The following is a 20,744-nucleotide window of genomic DNA, read 5'->3' on the forward strand; positions in this document are numbered from 1 at the left end:
TTAGATAGGTGATGTGTTTCAAAAGCTATTTGCTATTTTTTGAATAAATAAGGATTTGCAGTCATTAAACAAAACTAAACAATCAAATGTTCTGTATTAGGAATCTTAAGTATGGCTTTTTGTTTGTCATTATTTTTGCCCTTAAGATTTTAACTCGTCAAGTGAAGATTCAAAAACAAATTTTAGAAAATGTAGAATGGTATTGATTCTGTTCCTGTAACAGAATCTCAGTGGAGTTTTTTTGCAAAACTAATATGGATTTAATCTGATGTTATTATTTCTTAAATTTTAGATTTTGTTGGGTACCATTTATATGATTGTATAAGCATTCACTCTTTAGTAGCATTTTTTGTTTTTCAGACAAGCTGAAGTGGTTTTATTAAGATTTAGTAATACTTAAATAACAACCTTCTCTGCTATTTTTTTTTTTAATCTAGAATTTTGACCATTTTGACTTTTTAAATGTCTGGCATCTTTACCAAGTAAACTTGGAAGGTCTGTTACTGGTGGAACAGGTTGAGGAGACAGTAGGAATTTGTAAAAAGTCATTTGATTGATAATAAACACTACAAATACTATGTGTTATTTATAAAATCATAAATAATACTTTTGTCAAACTCCAAAATTTGTATATACTTCCACACCATAAGAGTTGATAGTATTATTTATGACTTTGTAGATTAAGTTATTTATGTATGAAACAAAGCTGGAAAATATATTGTGAAGGGATCGTGTTTACAGAGGACTTCTTTAATGTGTCACATTTTAAAAATATAAACATTTTTAATGCACACTCAAGTAATATTTAAGAAACTAAACAAAATAATGATACAATTGCAGTGTTGTGCTTGTTGTCAGTGACAAAAATAAAACCATTTTGGTGGTATTGGCCTGTACTTTTGTTTTAATATATGCTTTTGTTAATTCAACTTGTGTTTCTATAGGACAAAAGATACAGAACATAAAATTTACCATTTTAACCTTTTTTTTTTTTTTTTTTTGAGGTGGAGTCTCACTCTGTCACCCAGCCTGGAGTGCAGTGGCATGATCTTGGCTCACCGCAGCCTCTGCCTCCTGGGTTCAAATGATTCTCCTGCCTCAGCCTCCCGAGTAGCTGGGATTACAGGCACCTGCCACCACACCTGGCTAATTTTTTGTATTTTTAGTAGAGGCAGAGTTTCACCATGTTGGCCAGGCTGGTCTCAAACTCCTGACCTCAGGTGATCTGCCCGCCTCAACTTCCCAAAGTGCTGGGATTATAGGCATGAGCGACAATGCCCAGCCCTTTTTAACCATTTTTAAGTTTCATAGTTCAGTGACATCCAGAATATTCATACTGTAACTGTCACTATTGTCCATCTCTAGAATGTTCTTATTATCCTAAACTGAAACTGTACCTATTTAGCAATAACTCCCCATTGCTTCCTCCTCCCAGCCCCTGATAAACAGTTTCCTACTTGTTTGTCAATGAATTTGACTATTCTAGATATCTCATATAAGTGGAATCATATTTGTCCTTTTGTGTTTGTCTTATTTTATACAGCATGTCTTCAAGATCTATCCATGTTATAATATGTATCCAGATTTCCTCTTTAAGGATGAATGTCTCATGTATATATACATGAGAGACAGGTATTCTTTTATATATATGGTGGACATTTGGGTTGTTTCTACCTTTTGTCTATTCTGAAAAGGCTATTCACAATAGCCACAATGTTATGGACATTCGTATACCAATAACTGTTCAGGACCTTGTCAGTTCTTCGGAGTGTATACCCGGAAGTGGAATTGCCAGCTTTTAAATTTTTTTTTAAAGTTTGACTTTAATTCCATAGGCATTAGAGAAAGAAGGAGACATGGTCAAGCTTGTTTTGGGAGTTGTTTTGCTTGTGACATGTAGGCTTGATTTGAGCAGGAAGAGGTTAGAAGCAGAGACTAATTAGAACACTATGATAGTAACCCAGGCCTCAATGCTCACATCGGAGTAGGTTCAAGAGACATTACAAAAAATAAAAAACATGGGACTTAATGGCAGGTTATGGGGAAAATAGAGAAGAAAACAAGGTGACTGAGTTTCTAAACCTGGGTAACAAAGATATCAGCAAATGGAAATCAAGAAGGGAATATAATTTTCCTGGAAAAAATGATTTTTATTTAAAGAATATTGTGTTTAACATATATATTAAATCTTAAACCTTGCCAATCTTCCAAAGACCATTGCCCATCTCCATTTTTTGTCCTACAGCATTACCACTCTCTAACATAGTATACAATTTACTTAGTTATATCTATTAATATAAGCAAATATACCGCTACCTGAAAGTCCCACAAGGGTGGGGATTTTTCTGTGTTGTTTCCATCGGTGCAGCTTAAGTATCTTGAACAGTGCCTAGCATGTAATAAATGCTCAATAAATACATGTTGGCTGAATGAATGGATAGACTGGGCATCCAGGAAACAACATGTACCACGTGGTTGGAAAATAACTAACATTGAGAACTTGCTGCATGCAAGGCACTGGTTTTGGTTTTTTAATAGATCAAATTGTTTAACTTTTAGGCTTACAGCAGCCACAAGGGATAGATAGCATCGTCCTATTATAGGTCAGGAAGCTGAGGCATGAAGTGGTATACAACTTAAATCTCAGAAGTGGTAGAGCCAGGATTTGAACCCTGGCAAACTGAGTCTGGAGCCCACACACCTTAGTGCCTGTTACTATACATCATCTAATGGGATGAAGAGGCATAGCTGGCAAAGGAGATGAAGGAGATTGAAAATCAGATGGCCAAAGTGGTAGTTGAAGCTCTGGATGTAGATGCTGAGAATTTAATAGAAGACTAGTGACAGATGCTTCTCTTTCCCAGGATTGTCCCATTCTTAGGGAATATATCATTGATGATGGTAGACTGGTGAAGTGTTGTAGCATCTCAGCAGATCTATATTACTGCTTTTTAATTACAACAATGTAAAGAAATAACAGGTTAAAGTCATTCCCTTTCCAGAGGTGTTGTACTAGAGAAACCCAGTTTTAACAACAGCAGCATCTCTCTTTTATGAAATTCCCTATTGGGCTCATGAATATACCAGATTGGAGTGTTGTAAATGTTGTAAAAAAGATGATGCATGTGACAGCCCTAAATAGCAGTCTCAGGAAATCTGTTAACAAGTGACACTGTCCACTAGAATAGGGCAGATTTTTTTTTCTTTTTAACAGTCCAGAGGTCTTTTATTTTAACACCTATTATGCCGTGAATTCATTGGGAATAGGTTCCAGCAGCTCAGACTCCTTCCCATTGGTTCTCACAAAGTGTGCTTCTCCCGGTGGAGCAGGCTGGTGCTTCAGTTGCACCTAGGTACCTTTCTCTTTGACTTCTTTTTTCTGATAATTTTCCTTCACATGTTTCAGGAAGCTGTCTCAGCTCTTAGAGTACTTAATGTGTTCTTAGTTCTCTTGGCAAGAATCTTGCCCTTAACTTGTTTGTTGATAACACTGTCAGGAACCTGCTGGATAACACTATAGACTCTTCCAGTTTTGCCGTGGTAACACCTGAAGAGTAACCATTCCCTTGATGTCTACATCACCTTTCTTGTAGATTTCGCATATACCTGGCCAAAGGGGCAACTCCTTGTTTTCTAAAAGGCCTGCAGAATGTATATCAGGTGCCTCTCTTCTTTCCCTTTGTGTTTGTCATTTTGGCGAATTATTGAAAGATGCTGGTTCCAGCCAAAAGGCCAGAATGTTGAGGTATTTTATGGCTCCCCAGTAGCTGAGGGAACATTCATGCATGTTATATCAGAAGCAGTCCACACTGTGACCTCTGATTACCTAAAGCAGTAAATCACCAGATGTACACTTGGAAAGTTTTTATCAAAAGCCTTTAAAGAGGTTGCTCAGATAGTTTGACTTTCACATGTGTGGGAAAACTCTTTCACCTGTTTTCTTAGAAGTGAATCTACCTACTCTCCTACTAGCAAACCACCTTTTTATTGTAACAGCAATACCTTTATTTTGCATGCACTTTGAGAATTAAAATATCCATGACTACTTAAGTGGAAAACCAGCATTATTTCCCCATAGCTGTAAAAATAATTACAATTAAATGTGGAATTATATCTTTGCTAGGTATTGTCTTTTAAAGCTATGATTCTAACACCTACTTTTCCTTCTATAGAAAAGCAGATGAGTACCGGGCATGGTGGTTCATGCCTGTAATCCCATCACTTTGGGAGGCTGAGGCGGGTGGATCACTTGAGGTCAGGAGTTCGAGACCAGCCTGACCAACACGGTGAAACCCCACCTACTAAAAATACAAAAATTAGCCAGGCATCGTGGTGCGCAGCTGTAATCCTGGCTACTCAGGAGGCTGAGGCAGGAGAATCACTTGAACCTGGGAGGCGGAGGTTGCAGTGATCTGAGATCATGCCACTGCACTCCAGCCTGGGTGACAGAGACTGTGTCTCAAAAAAAAAAAAAAAAGTAAAGCAGATGAGCAAGTGTCAGAACACAGAACTGCATTTCCTCTAGATGTTACCAGAAGGATTAAAAGAATATTGAAATCAACTTCTTCACTATGATATTTAATGCATTTTAAATGCAATGTCCCTGTGTACCACCTCATTTCATACCCATCCCATACTTTGGAAAACCACTATCTTAGATAATCCCCAAGAATCCTGTCAACTCTAATATAATTTAGTAGGCAGCTCAGGCTTTGGTGTCAGACAGGAGGCTTGAACTCGTGCCCTCTCCAAGTCTGACAATAACAACAGCTCACAGCATTGTGAAGATTAAATGGAGACAATGGATGTAAAATCCATAGTATACCACTTGGCACATAGTAGGAGCTTCATAAATGTTCAACTCCATTTTGTTTTGTATAAATTAGACCTACCTAGTAACTTCATTTCAGGAGTGGCTTAGTGGTTGTGAAGTGACATATTTAAGATGTACGTTTTTTTTTCTTATCAATAGAATTAGACTGAATGTTTTTTAAGTTGTCATTTTAATGTACTCATTTTTGGAAACATATAATGTATATAATGTAGTTAAATATAAGCATATACTGTGCTTATATAGGAAGGAAGATAAAGACACCATACTAATAAAAATGAAAGATTAATATGTAGCTAAATTTTAGTGTCAAGACTTGCATAGCTAATTAGAGAAAGGAGCCCACAGGGATGAGAATGTGTTGGGAGAAGAAGTAAAGATTATGAATAAATTTTAAATCTCTATTTTCAACATAAAAAGAGCTCGTTCTCAGTTGCTTCTGATAAACCCAAATGGGAATATCTGTGATCTTTGTTCCTGCTGAACACCGAGAACCATCATGTAAAATAGGAGCAAACAATTGGCTAAATGAAAGCTTCCTTGGAAGTCCACCTATGGAAAACTGTAGGGAGCTAGGGGCAGTCAGAGAAAGAGCTCTGTAAGATTTAATTTAAGCCCTGGATAAACACCATTCCTGCTTTCACCAGCTTTACCTAATAGAAATGGATTTTATCAATCAAGGCCAAGTTCAGAGACAATGAGAGAGAGGGAGGGAGGGAGGCATTTTGCATAGAACAAAGACAAAAGTGTTTTAAGTTCACAAAAATACCACTCACGTTAAAATGCAAGACCCTGGGAGCCCTAGGATTTTAGGGAAAACTGGTATTAACCTGACCTTTCAAGGTAGCAGACATTAGCATGACTTAGATACAAATAATTGTGATGAATTATGATGATCCCTGCGTTGTTACTTTCATCAGTTTGGAAAGGTTTGAAAATCTATGATGAGATTTAGCAGTAAATCTGGTTAACTAGGGAGCCCCTAGGGGAACTAACTTATGGGAGACAGAAAAGGCTTTTTTTTTTTTTTTTTTTTGAGAGGAGTCTTGCTGTGTTGCCCAGGCTGGAGTGCAGTGGCGCAGTCTCAGCTCACTTCTACCTCCGCCTCCCAGGTTCAAGAGATTCTTTTTTTTTTTTTTTTTTTGACAGTGTGTTACTTTGTCGCCCAGGCTGGAGTGTAATGGCACAATCTTGGCTCACTGCAGCCTCTGCTTACTGGGTTCAAGTGATTCTCCTGTCTCAGCCTCTCAAGTAGCTGGGATTACAGATGTGAGCCACTACACCTGGCTACTTTTTGTATTTTTAGTAGAGATGGAGTTTCAGCATGTTGGCCAGTCTGGTCTTGAACTCCTGACCTCAGGTGATCCATCTGCCTCGGCCTCCCAAGTGCTGGGATTACAGGCGTGAGGCACCGTGCCCAGCCAGAAGATGCTTTCTCACTTGGGATTTCTCAGGTCTTTTCCCACTTTCAGCACTATGTGCCAAGCTTTGTTTCTCATAAATGCAGATCAGACATACTGAGACGTTACTTCCCCTTCTGATTAGCCCCCATCACTCTGGAGAGATGGAAGTCCCACAGGTACCATTTAACTTGAAGGAAGATGCTTTCTCACTTGGGATTTCTCAGGTCTTCTCCCACTTTCAGCACTATGTGCCAAGCTTTGTTTCTCATAAATGAAGATCAGACATACTGAGATGTTACTTCCCCTTCTGGTTAGCCCCCATCACTCTGGAGAGATGCAAGTCCCACAGGTACCATTTAACTTGAAGGAATGTAGCCCACTAGACAGCACAGCGTAGTAGGGGAGGGGATGAGAGCAATGGTCGGGGGTGGGGGTGCAAGGTGGGGGGTGAGGTCCTTTGAATTGTTTGCTGGTCCCATCACTCCTCTAAGCTACCTAACAAGAAGCCAGATCTTAGCATTGACTAAAGCCCATCTCATGATCCCTGAATAATAGGAACTATAAAGGAAGCACTCCTGTCTTTGGTTTAGTTTGCAGCTTGTCTTCAGCTTCCCATTTCAAAGGTTATTCACTTTCCCTCCTGGTTAGCCTCCATCACTCAGCTGTCAGGCAGCCTGTGCATTTTTCACAATCTAGCCCAGTGTGTAGATTCTAGACAAATAATGAATGAAGTCTGCACTGTGCTGGAAATGAGGTAGGAAAAGGGTGCTATTACCATAGTTCTTCTAGAAAAACCAATTAGAATTGCCTTTTCATATACTATTCTAATGCATCTAATTTAACACAGCAGTCATATGATCAAGTCTCACCCTCAAAGCACGGATAGTCTTTCTAACTATTTTCTCTCAGAAAAATTACAGGCTGAACGGGATGGCTCACGCCTGTAATCCCAACACTTGGGAGGCCAAGATGGGATGATTGCTTGAGGCCAGTTCAAACCAGCCTACACGACAAAGAAAGAATCCATCTCTACAAAAAGTACAAAAAAATTAGCCGGGCACAGTGGTGTGTGTCTGTAGTCTCAGCTGCTTGAGAGGCTGAAGCATAAGGATCGCTTGAGCCTAGGAGTTGGAGGGTACAGTGAGCTATGATCACGCCACGGCACTCCAGCCTGGGCAACAGAGCAAGAACCTGTCTTCAAAACAAAACAAATGACTATTTTATTTCCGTAAAATATTTGAAGCATAAACATAGTCTATAATAAAGCAAATAATTGTGTACCTTCTTCACAAATAAAAAATTTTAACAACTTTCCTCATTCACAGTCTAATTTAGGATCATCCCATAAATCAATACTCTAATCATCTTGAAATCACACATCTTATTCACAGTATCTCCCAGATTTTCACAGCTCTCTTCATCCATATAAAGATGAACATTGACACCAACCTGTGCAAAATCAATTCCTTATCCCCGGAGCCAGCTCACCGTCAAGGAAATTCCAGCACCTCTAACTATGCACAACATCCTTAAAAAAGATGTATTGAGTATTCACTACAACAAAGTACAACATGTCGTCATAATAAGTATTTATCAAATGGATGGCTAAACAATCATATATTGGTAGCAATAATGTTTACACGAACATTTCCTGCTGCAGTTACTTGTATCCCTTTTCTCAGTGTGATCTGGGAAAGCATATTGTTGACTGTTACTATTTTAGGTTAATGCTCTCCCTATGTCTTTCTAATTCCCTAGCTTTCTATCACATGGATTGTCATAAAACTTTGGAGGTGTGCCCTCTACAAGTTTATGTACTAGAAGCAAGACAATTCTGTCCTCCTCTATTTCTCCCATAAAACATACGATAAGCTTCAATAGGGCAGTCATGATGTCTAGCCTGGCGCCTGGCACATAGTAGATGCTCAGTTAAAAAATTTGTGAAAGGTCTAGTTAAATGCCTCTCATCTCTCCCTTTTTATTAATATCAGGGAAGTCTGCAGAGTCACATTCCATATGTTCAGGTAAAAATGGAAGAGAACTAACAATTTGACACCTGCTACATTCCAGCCACCGAGCTGGATGCCATACGTACGTTACACACATTACCTCATATAGTTTTCATAGCAACCTTATAAAGTAGGTATTAATATTCTAGTTTCACAGATGAAGAAATTGAGGCCCAAAGAGATCTGTCATGAAATAAATATGTGCACGTAAAATTCTTATATGTGCACATAAAATTCTTCCATCTGGGTGCAGTGGCTAACGCCTGTAATCCTAGCACTTTGGGAGGCTGAGGCAGGTGGATCATTTGAGGTCAAAAGTTCAAGACCAACCTGGCCAACATGGTGAAACTCCGTCTATACTAAAAATACAAAAAAATTAGCTGGGTGTGGTGGTGCATGCCTGTAGGCTGAGGCAGAAGAATCGCTTGAACCTGGGAGACAGAGGTTGCAATGAGCCGAGAGCACACCTCTACACTCCAACCTGGGCGACAGAGTGAGACTCTGTCTCAAAACAAAAAAAAAAAAAGAAAGAAAAGAAAAAAAAATCTTCCTCTTAGAACATCTGTTCTTTTCCTATTACTTGACCAAATCAAACTCAGCCTTCAAGAACCAAATTAAAACTGTCAAGAGAAAGTTCTCCATGGATCTCTTGTATTTCTATCCATCTTCTGAGAAGATGTTAATAGCTTTTGTCCTGGGCTATCTTTTCAAGGATATTTGTGTAGCAAACAACCTTGAAACACAGAGATAGTGTCTTTCACCAGGGCATAGGGCAGATTTGTTTTCTGACCAGGATACTGGTATAATGGCTCCCTCCAGGACAAAGATTGGACAGGTTTTCTAAAAGCTCCCTTTAGAGAACTGGGGTTTCCTTGGATTGGGGTTCCTCTGCTGTGATACAAACTCAGCATGTGCAACATCTTGGAGGCTGCTTTTTATCACCCCTATGGGACTTGGAGGACAAGGAGAAAAAATTGTGAACATGAAGCTCATGGCGCTTGTTGTGCTGTGAGTAATAAAGTCTTTTGTTTCTGACCCAAGAATCTCGCCTTCTTCGCCAGCATCTATGAAAATGTGGCAATCTAACCTTTCAGCTTACTACTGGGGTAAAATATCAGACTTTTCCACACTTTTAGGATCTTTGTTCTTGAGAAAGATCTTCCTCCTGTGGGAAGCCATTTCTAACTACACCAGTTTATGGTGGGATGTCTAATACATTGGTAGGAAACACAACATGCTGAATAAGTATTGGTGAACATTTTCTTTGCTTCACACTTGATTATGCTCTTCCAGAGGATAGAGCATAAGTGTTTAGCATTTTTCCTGGAAATAGAAGGTGACTCTAATTTCATTAATTTAACAAAAATGTATTTAATGTCTATTAACTATAGAACATTCTGGTCAGAATATTTAAGTAATTATTTCCCTAAATGATGCCTAAGCTCCTTTAAGACAACACACTATCTAATACTTCTTTTTTATCCTTTACAATTCTTTGTATCTTTCATGATTCTTTATTCAACAAATATTTACTGAGCCTCTGCTATATGCAGACAGTATATTAGTTGCTGAAAATACAAACGAATAAGACAGTCTTCTCATCCTCAAGGAGCTCGTGGAGACAATACATGCAGTACAGGAGTAAGCACCATGATAGAAGAAAGTACAGATCATTCCAGGAACATAGAAAGGCACCCATCAGGGCCTTCATATATAAGGATGGCAGCTAGCTTTTCCACTTCTTGGAATTGTAAACAGCATGTATTACCTAGTACATACTGGGGGGGAAAAGAGTTGATAAAGTGAACCAATAATCTGAGCTAGGAAGTTTAGTCAAATCCCAGCTCTGAAATCTATGTATACACGCCAGAATAGCCCATATAAGACCTGGCTGACCTGTATTAGAAATGGCTTTTAGTAGGCTCCAGTTCTATGTATTTAAAATGATATATGCAACAAGTGTGTTCATATATTCATTACCTGCAATAGTACCACAGACTAGACAGATGAACAGCACATGTTCCCTGTCCCCAAGATGTTCACTATCAAGTGAGACAGACTCACCAAATTACAACATAGAACTTGGCAAGATGGTGTAATCATTGAATAGGAACTGGAGTTATGGTTAGCAAGCCATGGGAGTTCATTCCACCAGCAACCAAGGGAGTTTTTTGCAAGGGAATTTCCTTTGAGCTGGTATTTAAATGGTTAAAAAAAATTTCCACAGGCAGAAAACAGAGAGTAAGGCAGCCCTTGAAAAAGCTTGGGCAAATGCATAGTCTTTAAAAATAAACAACTCACCTCCCCACAACTAATTAACTAAAAGAGAGTTCCCTCTACCTTTTTCTGTATTCAGTTTCTTTGGCAACATGAGGAATGCTCAAGGTGATCCACAGCTGGGCTACCTGCAGAGCAAATTAGAAACAGAGAGGGAGTGCAACATTTTGTTTTCTTTTCTTGAGATTTCCAATAAGCCGTTCCTAAATAGTTTAAGAGAGAATAGAATTAAAACGTATAAATTATGAATCCTCATAGATTTCATTTTTCCACTAGATGGCAGAAAAAGCACTTGTAATGGAAATTACATTGTCATCTATTTAATCAGTTCTGCAGACTTTTTTTAATAAAGGGAGGTATATTTCATTTCAGTTTGAACAGTAGAATATGATTATAGTACAACTGATTATTCCATAACTAATTTAATCATATTAAGCTTAAAATTAAAAAGAAAACTTTAAATTAGTTTGTGTTTATATAAGTACATCTATGTCCAAACATCTCAATTAAGATATAAATGATGGAGTTTCACTGGCTTTAGAATACTGCTATACTCTCTTTTAATGCAGATCTTTACATAAATGGTAGCATTTAATATACTTTAAAATTAATACAGAATTTTTTTTATGTTACACATGGATTTAATTGGGGGTACAATTGAAGTATACTTAACTATGATATATTGCAGGTAGGGATAATAATATAAGTTTAAAAAGTGATAAAATCATAGCTGTAAACTCAAAATGTTCTCTTTTTAAAAAAAAGAAAGATTAAAAACTGTGAGGACTGGGTAAATATAGCACAAAATTAAATACAGTATATAGCTTTTCTTAGCCTGCCAGTAATTCTAATACTTTTTTTTCCATTGCATTTGTGTGCCATCGTCATTTATCAACAGTCATTCTTCAGAGACATTTGCAATTACACAACTTTACTAGGAATTTGAGTAGTGCTGCATAGACAATCGTACACTTACTCTAGTTCATCACAATCAAAGAGAAAATTATCTTTTCTCCTACAAGGAGCAAAATGGTAATAAGTTAGTTACACAAAGGAAAATGTGTTAGGAAACAGTAACATAATTTAATAATGTAATATTAGATTGTAAAATAAAAACCAGTTCAAAGAAACTAAGTCTTTTGTCTTTATTTCAGCTATTGCTTTTGCTACTGTTTATCTTAGAACTGGCTTTCAAAAAAATAAAGACTGAACCAGAATGGAAAATGGGAAGTGATGAAATGGAGTAAAGTCCCATCATTCATTCAGTCCACAAACATTTGTTGAATGTTCTCTCCAGGTCAGGAATGGTGGTGGGAACACAGACATGGCTTCTTCTCTTACAATGCAAATACAATAGAGAGAGACAGGGAGATTTAGGTGAGCAAACAGAAAGCAGTGAAAGAATTGATGAAATTTCATGATAGTTATCACGGTGGTGGTGTTACCTGAACTCGCTTCTCTCCCACCTTTGCCTAACTGCCTCCTCCCCCAGCAAAACAAAAAAGTAAAACTCGGGAGTGTGCCAGGAATGCCCACAATCCTCAGGAATCTAGGGAGTGTCTTGTGGTCTGAGAAGGGTGGATGTAAAACACATCCATAGTGACTTCCAAGTGGCTTCCCACCTTTGAGAGTAAGTTATACACAGTCCCGGGGTCTCTAGCTTAGAAAACTCTGTGCTGTGGATGGCAAAGATACTTGATCTTATTTTGAGTCAAGGTGAGACAATAACTTTCTGGGAATAAGCTGCTCACATTTAAGCTGCGCAGTAAATTAGTTTTCAGGACAATGTAATTTCTGAGTAAATTATCTTCCTTGGCATATTGAGTGGAAGGCTATTTTTCATGCCTGTTTCTTTGTAAAGGCAACCGTGGGTTAAAAACAAATGTAAATGTTAGAATGAAAGAGAATCTGATCTGGGGTACTTTGTATGAAGAACCATTACATTGGATTTGCAGGAGCATTATTTCCCTGCAGAACCAAATTTTAGAAAGTCCTACTGGTCTTACTTCCGGCACCTCAGGTCCTACTGGATGCTAAATGTGGGACCCCGGTCAGGCTGTGCTCCAGTTTCTTAAATGATATATCATCAAGGATTAGACTTTCAGCTTTAACACTGTAAAGCACGGAGGTTGCAGCAGCTCACTATTCAACTAAAACAAACTGAAAAGAACTCCGGTGCAAAGTCTCAAGGCCAACGACCTCACCCCAGCGTTTTAGGTCTTCACCTCTCCTTTTGCTCTCCGAATAAAGAAATAAAAATCTGGGCTTTTTGAGTAAATTTTTTCTCGTGTTCTGCGCTTCTCAGTGGTGTCACTACAAGTTTCTTTCTATATCTACAACCTGAGCCATAGAGTAACTTCTTTAGGGCTGTACGAATGGCTCTCTCGTGCTGACCCAGCTCTGAGGAGCCTCTGCCCCCAGCACACTGAGTGATTTTTGTCTTCCTGCTGAAACCTGGGAAGAATGTGTAGCAGGGCTCCTTCGAGCACAGGACCCTGTGGATCTACACTCAGCACATCTTTAATGGGCTCAGTGCGGTGACAGCTGTGACGAATACCATGGCAATTTCCCAGATAAGATTGTATCCGAGTAAGGGCTACATTTCCTTCAGAGTTGCAGAGGCCATTATTATTCTTTGGAGAGGAATTCTGAGGAGGAAATAGCTGATTTAAATGCCTGCTGTCAGTTGCCAAAGAAATTGTTACAAAATACGGCTATAATGATGTGGAAAACTGCCCATTGCTTTGGATCCCACTTTTTTTGTGTGTTCCCCTCCATTCATCATCTGAGATTTCCCTCTTAGCCAACCAGGTGCATGAAAACTGGTGCACTCGATGAGCCTTCTGACTTGGAGTCTCAGTTTGGGGTTCTTTCGTGGTTTTTTGTTTGTTTTTTGTTTTTTATGGTTAGCCAGTCATTTCTCGTGACCTCTTAAACACTGTGCAGTCTTCTGAGAAACTGTGTTTAGGTCAGAAATACTAACCTTGCTTGCCTGGGTTAAATTTCACTTATTCAACAAGTACTTGTTGAGTGCCCATTATTTTTCCACACATGAGAGGGCAGCGTAAGGTAGTGGTTTGGAGCCAGGTTTCCGGAGTCAACCTGCCTAGATAATAGGCCCTGGCTCCACCAGGATGACTAGCTGTGTGATTTTTGTTGTGTGATGTTAACAGGAACAAAAATAATAATGACTCACAGTAGGTGTTCATTAATATGTTCACTATCTCTGTAAATAAGAACATTATTACCATTGAGAAATTTAGGCCAAATGCAGTGGCTCACGCCTGTAATCTCAGCATTTTGGGAGGCTGAGGCCAGTGGATCACTTGAGGACAGGAATTCGAGACCAGCCTGGCCAACATGGTAAAACCCTGTCTTTACTAAAAATACAAAAATTTGCCGCGTATGGTGGCGCACGCCTGTAATCCCAGCTTGGGAGGCTGAGGCATGAGAATTGCTTGAACTCAGGAGGTGGAGGTTGCAGTAAGCTGAGATAACCCTACTTCACTTCAGCCTGGGCAACAGAGGAAGACTCTGTTACAAAAAAAAAAAAAAAGAAGAAGAAAAAGAAAAAGAAAACAAAGAAAGGTATCATCTAAGGTCTAACACAGGACACATACAAGAATAATATAAAACAAGATAACATTCCCCAGGATGGCCTACAAAAACCTTGAACAAACAAACAAAAAGCTTGAAGCAAAAAAACAAAAAGTAAAGGTTGACAAATTTGACAATATAACAGTTTCAAACTTCTGGACAGACACAAAAGTGTCGTAAAAATCTACAGAAAGCAAAACAGAAGAAAAAATACTTGTCATACCTACAGCTGATAAATGGTTAATGTCCTGCTTGTAGGACAATTAAGAAGAGGATATATACTTGGGAGAAATTGGAGGGAAACTTTAGAGCCCCAGAGGAGGAGGTTGATGACAAGCTTAGGTGTTTGAATTTAATTTGATGAAAAAGACTCATCAAAGTTTTCGAGAACCAGAATTGTTCCTAAGGAAGATTAGTCTGGTAGCTGCATAGTGGGTTGGCTGGAGAATAAAGACTAGTAAAGACTTGGATGCTGGCAAGATCAGGTGAAAGATAGTTTCAGCCTCTCCTGGAAATGGAAAGGAGAGAATGTTTACGAACATTCACTTGGGTCGAAAAACAGTAATGACTGAGATTTTCTGAGGTTTTGGAGCCCAAGTAATCAGAAAGAATTAGCAGAGTTAAGGCAGATAGGAATAAAAACAGGTTTTGGGGGAGGCCAGTGGTTTTCTTTCTGAAACCGCATGAGTGTGAGGTGTTAGCTTTAAAATTAGAGAAGGAGAGTTTAACGGTTGGAAATGCAGATTTAGAGCTCTAATGTAAATGTAAATATAGAATTAGGATCCATCTTAATAGAAGCTGAGGTCAAAAACAGATAAAATTACAGAAGTACTTTTATCGAGTGAAAATCTAGGCTTGAAGACCATGGCAGGAAGGGAAATGCTGAAAATACAGATTCCTGAACCCTATTCATACAGATTGTATTAGTCAGGGTTCTCTAGAGGGACAGAAGTAATAGGATAGATAGATATATATAAAGGAGAGTTTATTAAGTATTAATTTACACAATCACAAGTTCCCTCAATAGGCTGTCTGCAAGCTGAGGAGCAAGGAGAGCCAGTCCAAGTTCCAAAACTAAAGAGCCTGGAGTCTGATATTTGAGGGCAGGAAGGATCCAGCACATGAGAAAGATGTAGGCTGGAAGGCTAGGCCAGTCTAGTGTTTTCATGTTTTTCTGCCTGCTTTATATTCTAGCTACACTGGCAGTTGATTAGATGGTACCCAACCAGAGTAAGGGTGGGTCTGCCTTTCCTAGCCCACTGACTCAAATGTTAACCTCCTTTGGCAACACCCTCACAGACACACCCAGGATCAATACTTTACATCCTTCAATCCAATCAAGTTGACAGTATTAACCATCACATCTACTGAATCAGAATTTTGGAATAAGGATTCTATATTTTTAATAAGCTGCCAATATTTTTCTCATAATCATTAAAGTTTGAGACTCTCTGCCTCAGGACACGAAAGATGCTGAGGAAAACCAAAGATGGTTAAAAGGTAGCAAGTAAATCTGGGTGGTGTAGCCAAGAAAGGAGTTATACAGTACAGGTATCAAATCTTTAATTGGCTCATGGAAGAAAGGAATAGAGGCTTTTGATTTGGATATTAGGAAGCCATTAGAAGCCTTCCTTCCTGTTTTAGTCTACTCAGGCTTCTATAATAGAATATCATAGACTGGTGGCTCATAAAAAACAGAAATTTATTTCTCACACTTCTGGAAGCTATGAAGTCCAATATCAAGGTGCCAACAGATTCTGGGGTCTGATGAGGGTCCTCTTCTCCCTGTGTCCTCACAGGATGGAGGGATGAATGAGCTCCCTCAGGCCTCTTTTATGTGGGTACTAATTTCAATAATGAGGGCACATCCTTCAAGACCTAATCACCTCCCAAAGGTCCAACCTCTTAATACCATTATCTTGGAGGCTAGGATTTAACATATTAGTTTTGGAGAACACATTCAGATCGTCGCACCAACTAACTGAGAAATGCCAAAGGAGGGGGAAGATGATCTTAACAGGTGTATGTATGTTAGGGGAGTCTGAGGGTGTTGGTTTACTCTCTTTTCTCCTTGTCACATTGCCTTGGTATAATCATAATTTGCCCATTTTCCATGGAAATCAGCAGCCACAGCCAGGACCACTCATACCCAGGGGTGATAATCTGTAGGTCAAAATAAAATTAGGTATGTACTGACCAGCCTTTGGTCATTCACTCCTCATTCCTCCCCTGGCACATTCTAAAGGCTTCTGGGTCTCTAATTGTGAGAATATTTGCCCCCAATTCTGCCCTGACCAGAGGAACTGCTTGGTGGGTGACATTAAACCAGTGGGTTAAGCCATTCTTGCATTGCTATAAAGAAATACCTGAGACTGGATAATTTATTTTTAAAAAGAAGCTTAATTGCCTTATGATTCTGCAGGCTTTACAAGCATGGTGTGGCATCTGCTCAGCTTCTGGGGAGGCCTCAGGGAGCTTTTACTCCTGGAAGAAGGTAAAGCAAGAGCTTTCATGTCATACGGTAAAAGGAGGAGCAAGAGAGAGTGCGCGGGCTCAAGGGGAGCTGTCACACACCTTTAAATGACCAGATCTCATGTCAACTCAGAGTAAGGGTTCACTGATTACCAAGGGGATGGTCCAAGCCATCCATGAGGGATCTGCCTCCATGATCCAAACACCTCCTATCAGGCCCCATATCCAATACTGGGGATTACCTTTTAACATGAGATTTGGGCAGGGACAAACACCCAAACTATATCATTCTACCCTGAACCGACCTCAAATCTCATGATTTTCTCAAATGGCAAAATACAATCACATCCTCCAAATAATCTCCCAAAGTCTTAATTCATTTCAGCACTAACTCAGAACTCCAAAGTCCCTTCTGAGACAAGGCAAGTCCCTTCCATCTCTGAGCCTGTAGAATCAAAAACAAGTTATTTACTTCCAAGATATAATGGGGGTATAGGCATTGAGTAACCATTTTCATTCCAAAAGGGAGAAATCAGCCAAAAGACAAGAGATACAGGCCCCATGCAAGTATGAAACTAGCAGGTTCGTCATTAAATCTTAAAGCTCCAAAATAATCTTCTTTCACTCCATGTTCCACATCCAGGGCACGCTGGTGCAAAAAGTGGGCTCTCAAGCCTTGGGCAGCTTTGCCCCTGTGGCTTTGCAGGGTTCAGCTGCTCTCACAGGTTGTTGAGTGCCTGCAGCTTTTCTGGGTGCAGGGGGCAAGCTGCCAGTGGATCTACCATCCTGCGGTCTGGAGGACAGTGGTCCCCTTCTCACACCTCCACTAAGCAGTGCCCCAGTGGGGACTCTGTAGAGCCTCCATTTCTCCTCCACAGTGCCCTAGTGGAGGTTCTCCATGAGGGTTGTGCCCCTGCAGCAGGCTTCTGCCTGGGCATGTAGGCTTTTTCATACAGCTTCTGAAATGTACATGGAGGCTGCTGAGCCTCATTCACTCTTGCACTGTATGCCTATAGACAACATCACATGGAAGCCATCAAGGCAAATAGCTCACACCCTCTGAAGCAGCAGCCTGAGCTGTATCTGGGAATCTTTGAGCCACGAATTGAGCCAAGGGGCCAGGATGCAGGCAGCAGTGTCCTAAGGCTTTGCAGGGCAGTGAGGCCCTGGGTCTGGCCCACAAAACCATTCTTTCCTCCTAGGCCTCAGGGCCTGTGATAGGAGGGGCTGCCATGCAAATCTCCAAAATGCCTTCCAGACTTTTTTCCCACTGTCTTGGCTGTTAGCACTTGGCTTCCTTTTAGCTATGCAGATTTCTCTAGCAAGTGCTTGCTTCACAGCCGGCTTGAATTCCTCTCCCAAAAATGCTTTTTCTTTCTCTGCCATGTGACTAGGCTGCAAATTTTTCAAGCTTTTACGCTCTGCTTTCTGTTTAACTATAAATTCCAACTTTAAGTCATTTCTTTGCTCCCACATCTGAGTATAGGTGATTAGAAGGAGCTGGGCCACATGTTAAATATTTTGCTGCTTGGAAATTTCTTCTGCCAGATGCTATAAATCATCACTCTTTAGTTCAAACTTTCATAGATCCCTAGGGCATGAACACAACCAGGTTCTTTGCTAAGGCATAACAAGGGTGACCTTTGTTCTAGTTCCCAAAAAGTTCCTCATTTCCATTTGAGACTTTAGCAGCTTGGACTTCACTCTTGATATAACTATCAGCATTTTGTTTACAATCATTTAACCAGTCTCAGAAAGTCCAAACTTTCCCTCAATTTCCTGTCTTCTTCTAAGGCCTCCACACTCTTCCAACCTCTACTTGTTACCTGGTTCCAAAATTGCTTCCACATTTTCAGGCATCTTCATAGCAAGTTCCCACTCCTGGGTACCAATTTTCTGTATTATGCCATTCTTGTATTGCTATAAAGAAATACCTGAGACTGGGTAATTTACAAAGAAAAGAGATTTAATTGGCTCATGGTTCTGCAGGCTTTACAGGAAGCATGGTGCTGGCATCTGCTTAGCTTCTGCAGAGACCTCAGGAAGTTTACAATGATAGAAGAAGGTAAAAGGGAGGCAGGCACATCACATGGCCAGAGCAGGAGCAAGAGAGGTGGAAGTAAGTGCCACACATTTTTAAACAACCAGATCTCTCAAGAACTCACTCACTATCATGAGGCCAGCACCAAGGGGATGGTACTAAACCATTTATGAGAAATCCACAGCCATGGTTCAATCACTCCCAGAAGACCCCACCTACAACACTGGGGATTACAATTCAACATGAGATTTGGGCATGGACAAATATACAAACTATATCAACCAGTATTCTTAGCGATGGTTTTGTGGTGTGTTAGTTATTCGGTTTGGCTCTGTGTCCCCACCCAAATTTTACCTTGAATTGTAATAATTCCCACATGTCAAGGGCAGGACCAGGTGGAGATAATTGAATCGTAGGGGTGGTTTTCCCCATACTGTTCTCATTATAGTGAGTGAGTTCTCACAAGATCTGATGGTTTTATAAAGGGCTTTCCCCTTCACTCAGCACTTATTCTCTCTACTGCTGCCCTGTGAAGAGATGACTTCTGCTGTAATTAGAAGTTTCCTGAGGACTCCTCAGCCATGAGGAACTGTAAGTCAATTAAACCTCTTTCCTTTAAAATTACCCAGTCTCAGGTATTTCTTCATAGCAGAATGAAAATGGACTAATAGAGTTAGGCTCTGCTACAGTTTGGTTTGTTTGACCCTGCCAAACCTCATGTTGAAATTTGATCCCAGTGTTGGAGGTGGGGACATTTTGGGAGGTGTTTCAATCATGGGGGCATATTTCTCATGAATGGCTGGTGCCATCCTCGTGGTAATAAGTGAGTTCTTACTCTATTAGTTCACTCAAGAACTGGTTGTTAATAAGAGCCTGTTATCTCCCACCTCTCTCTTCATGATCTCTGCAGACACTGGCTCCCTTCTGCTGTGAGTGGATGCAGCCTGAAGTCCTCACCAAAAGCTGAGGAGATGCCATTGCTGTGCTTCTTGTATAGCCTGCGGAACAGTGAGCCAAATAAACCTCTTTTCTTTATAAATTATGCAGCCTCAGGTATTTCTTTATAGCAGCACAAATTGACTAAGACAGGTTGTCAATGCAAATGGATATGTAATATTATTTTTGAAATTTGACTTACCCATTTGTAATTAAATAATTTGAAGAAATGATGCTGAAGATTTTTGATTTTTGCTTTTTAAAGAAAAGAGCTCATAATTTAGCTCACAATTATGGGAGTCCAATACCATGGCAACAGCATCTGGTGAGGACCTTCATGTTGCATCATAACTTGTCAGAGGGCATCACATGATGAGAGGGCAAGAGCCTGAAGTTTTTTTGATGCATGATTAATGGCTGCCATAAATGAAATAACTCACAGAGATACTAGCTAGTAACTGCAGATGTGTAGTGCTTATTTACAATCATGGTGTATGTTTTTAAATCACAGTAAAAAATGATGTAGAGGTTGCACTAAAATTTTGCAAGAAATATCTACTTTTTCTATTGTTAATACACTGCTTTTAAAGACATGGACCAAACTGGGCTAAAATCAAGGTGCTAACAGAGCTGCAGCTTTTCTAGAAGCTCTAGGACAGACTGTGTTTCCCTGCCTTTTACAGCTTCTAAAGGCCACCTGTATTTCTTGGCTTGTGGCTTCTTCTTCTGTTTTTAAATGATATCACTCCAATTTCCACTTCCACTGTCACCATTCTTTCCTGATTCTGTATCCTCCTGCACCCCTTTTACAATGAATTGTGATGACATTGAGCTTACCCAAGTAATGTAGGAAAATCTCCCCATTTCAAAAATTTTAACTCAGTCATATCTCCAAAATTCCTTTTGCCATGTGTGATAGTTAATTTTATGTGCCAACTTCACTGGGCCATGAGGTGCCCAGATTGAATAGTATTTCTGAGTGTTTCTATGAAAGTGTTTCCAAATAAGGTTAACACTTGAATTGGTGGACTGGGTAAAGTAGATTGTCCTCCTCAATGTGGGTGTCATCATCCAATCTATTGAGGGCCTAGAAAGAACAAAAGGTGGAAGATCAACGAATCTGCCCCCTTTTTTATGCCTAAACACTTGAGATGGGACATCTCATTTCAACTTCTCCT

At 39.7% G+C, this 20,744-nt stretch overlaps 1 pseudogene; it reads right to left on the reverse strand.

Moving 5' to 3' along the window:
* Positions 1 to 3,241: 3,241 nt before the first annotated feature.
* LOC105504661 lies at positions 3,242 to 3,692 on the reverse strand (annotated as a pseudogene).
* Between the last annotated feature and the right edge of the window lie 17,052 nt (positions 3,693 to 20,744).

This window comes from Colobus angolensis, unplaced genomic scaffold, assembly GCF_000951035.1.
Source record: "Colobus angolensis palliatus isolate OR3802 unplaced genomic scaffold, Cang.pa_1.0 Scaffold94, whole genome shotgun sequence".
NCBI classification, from domain to species: domain Eukaryota; kingdom Metazoa; phylum Chordata; class Mammalia; order Primates; family Cercopithecidae; genus Colobus; species Colobus angolensis.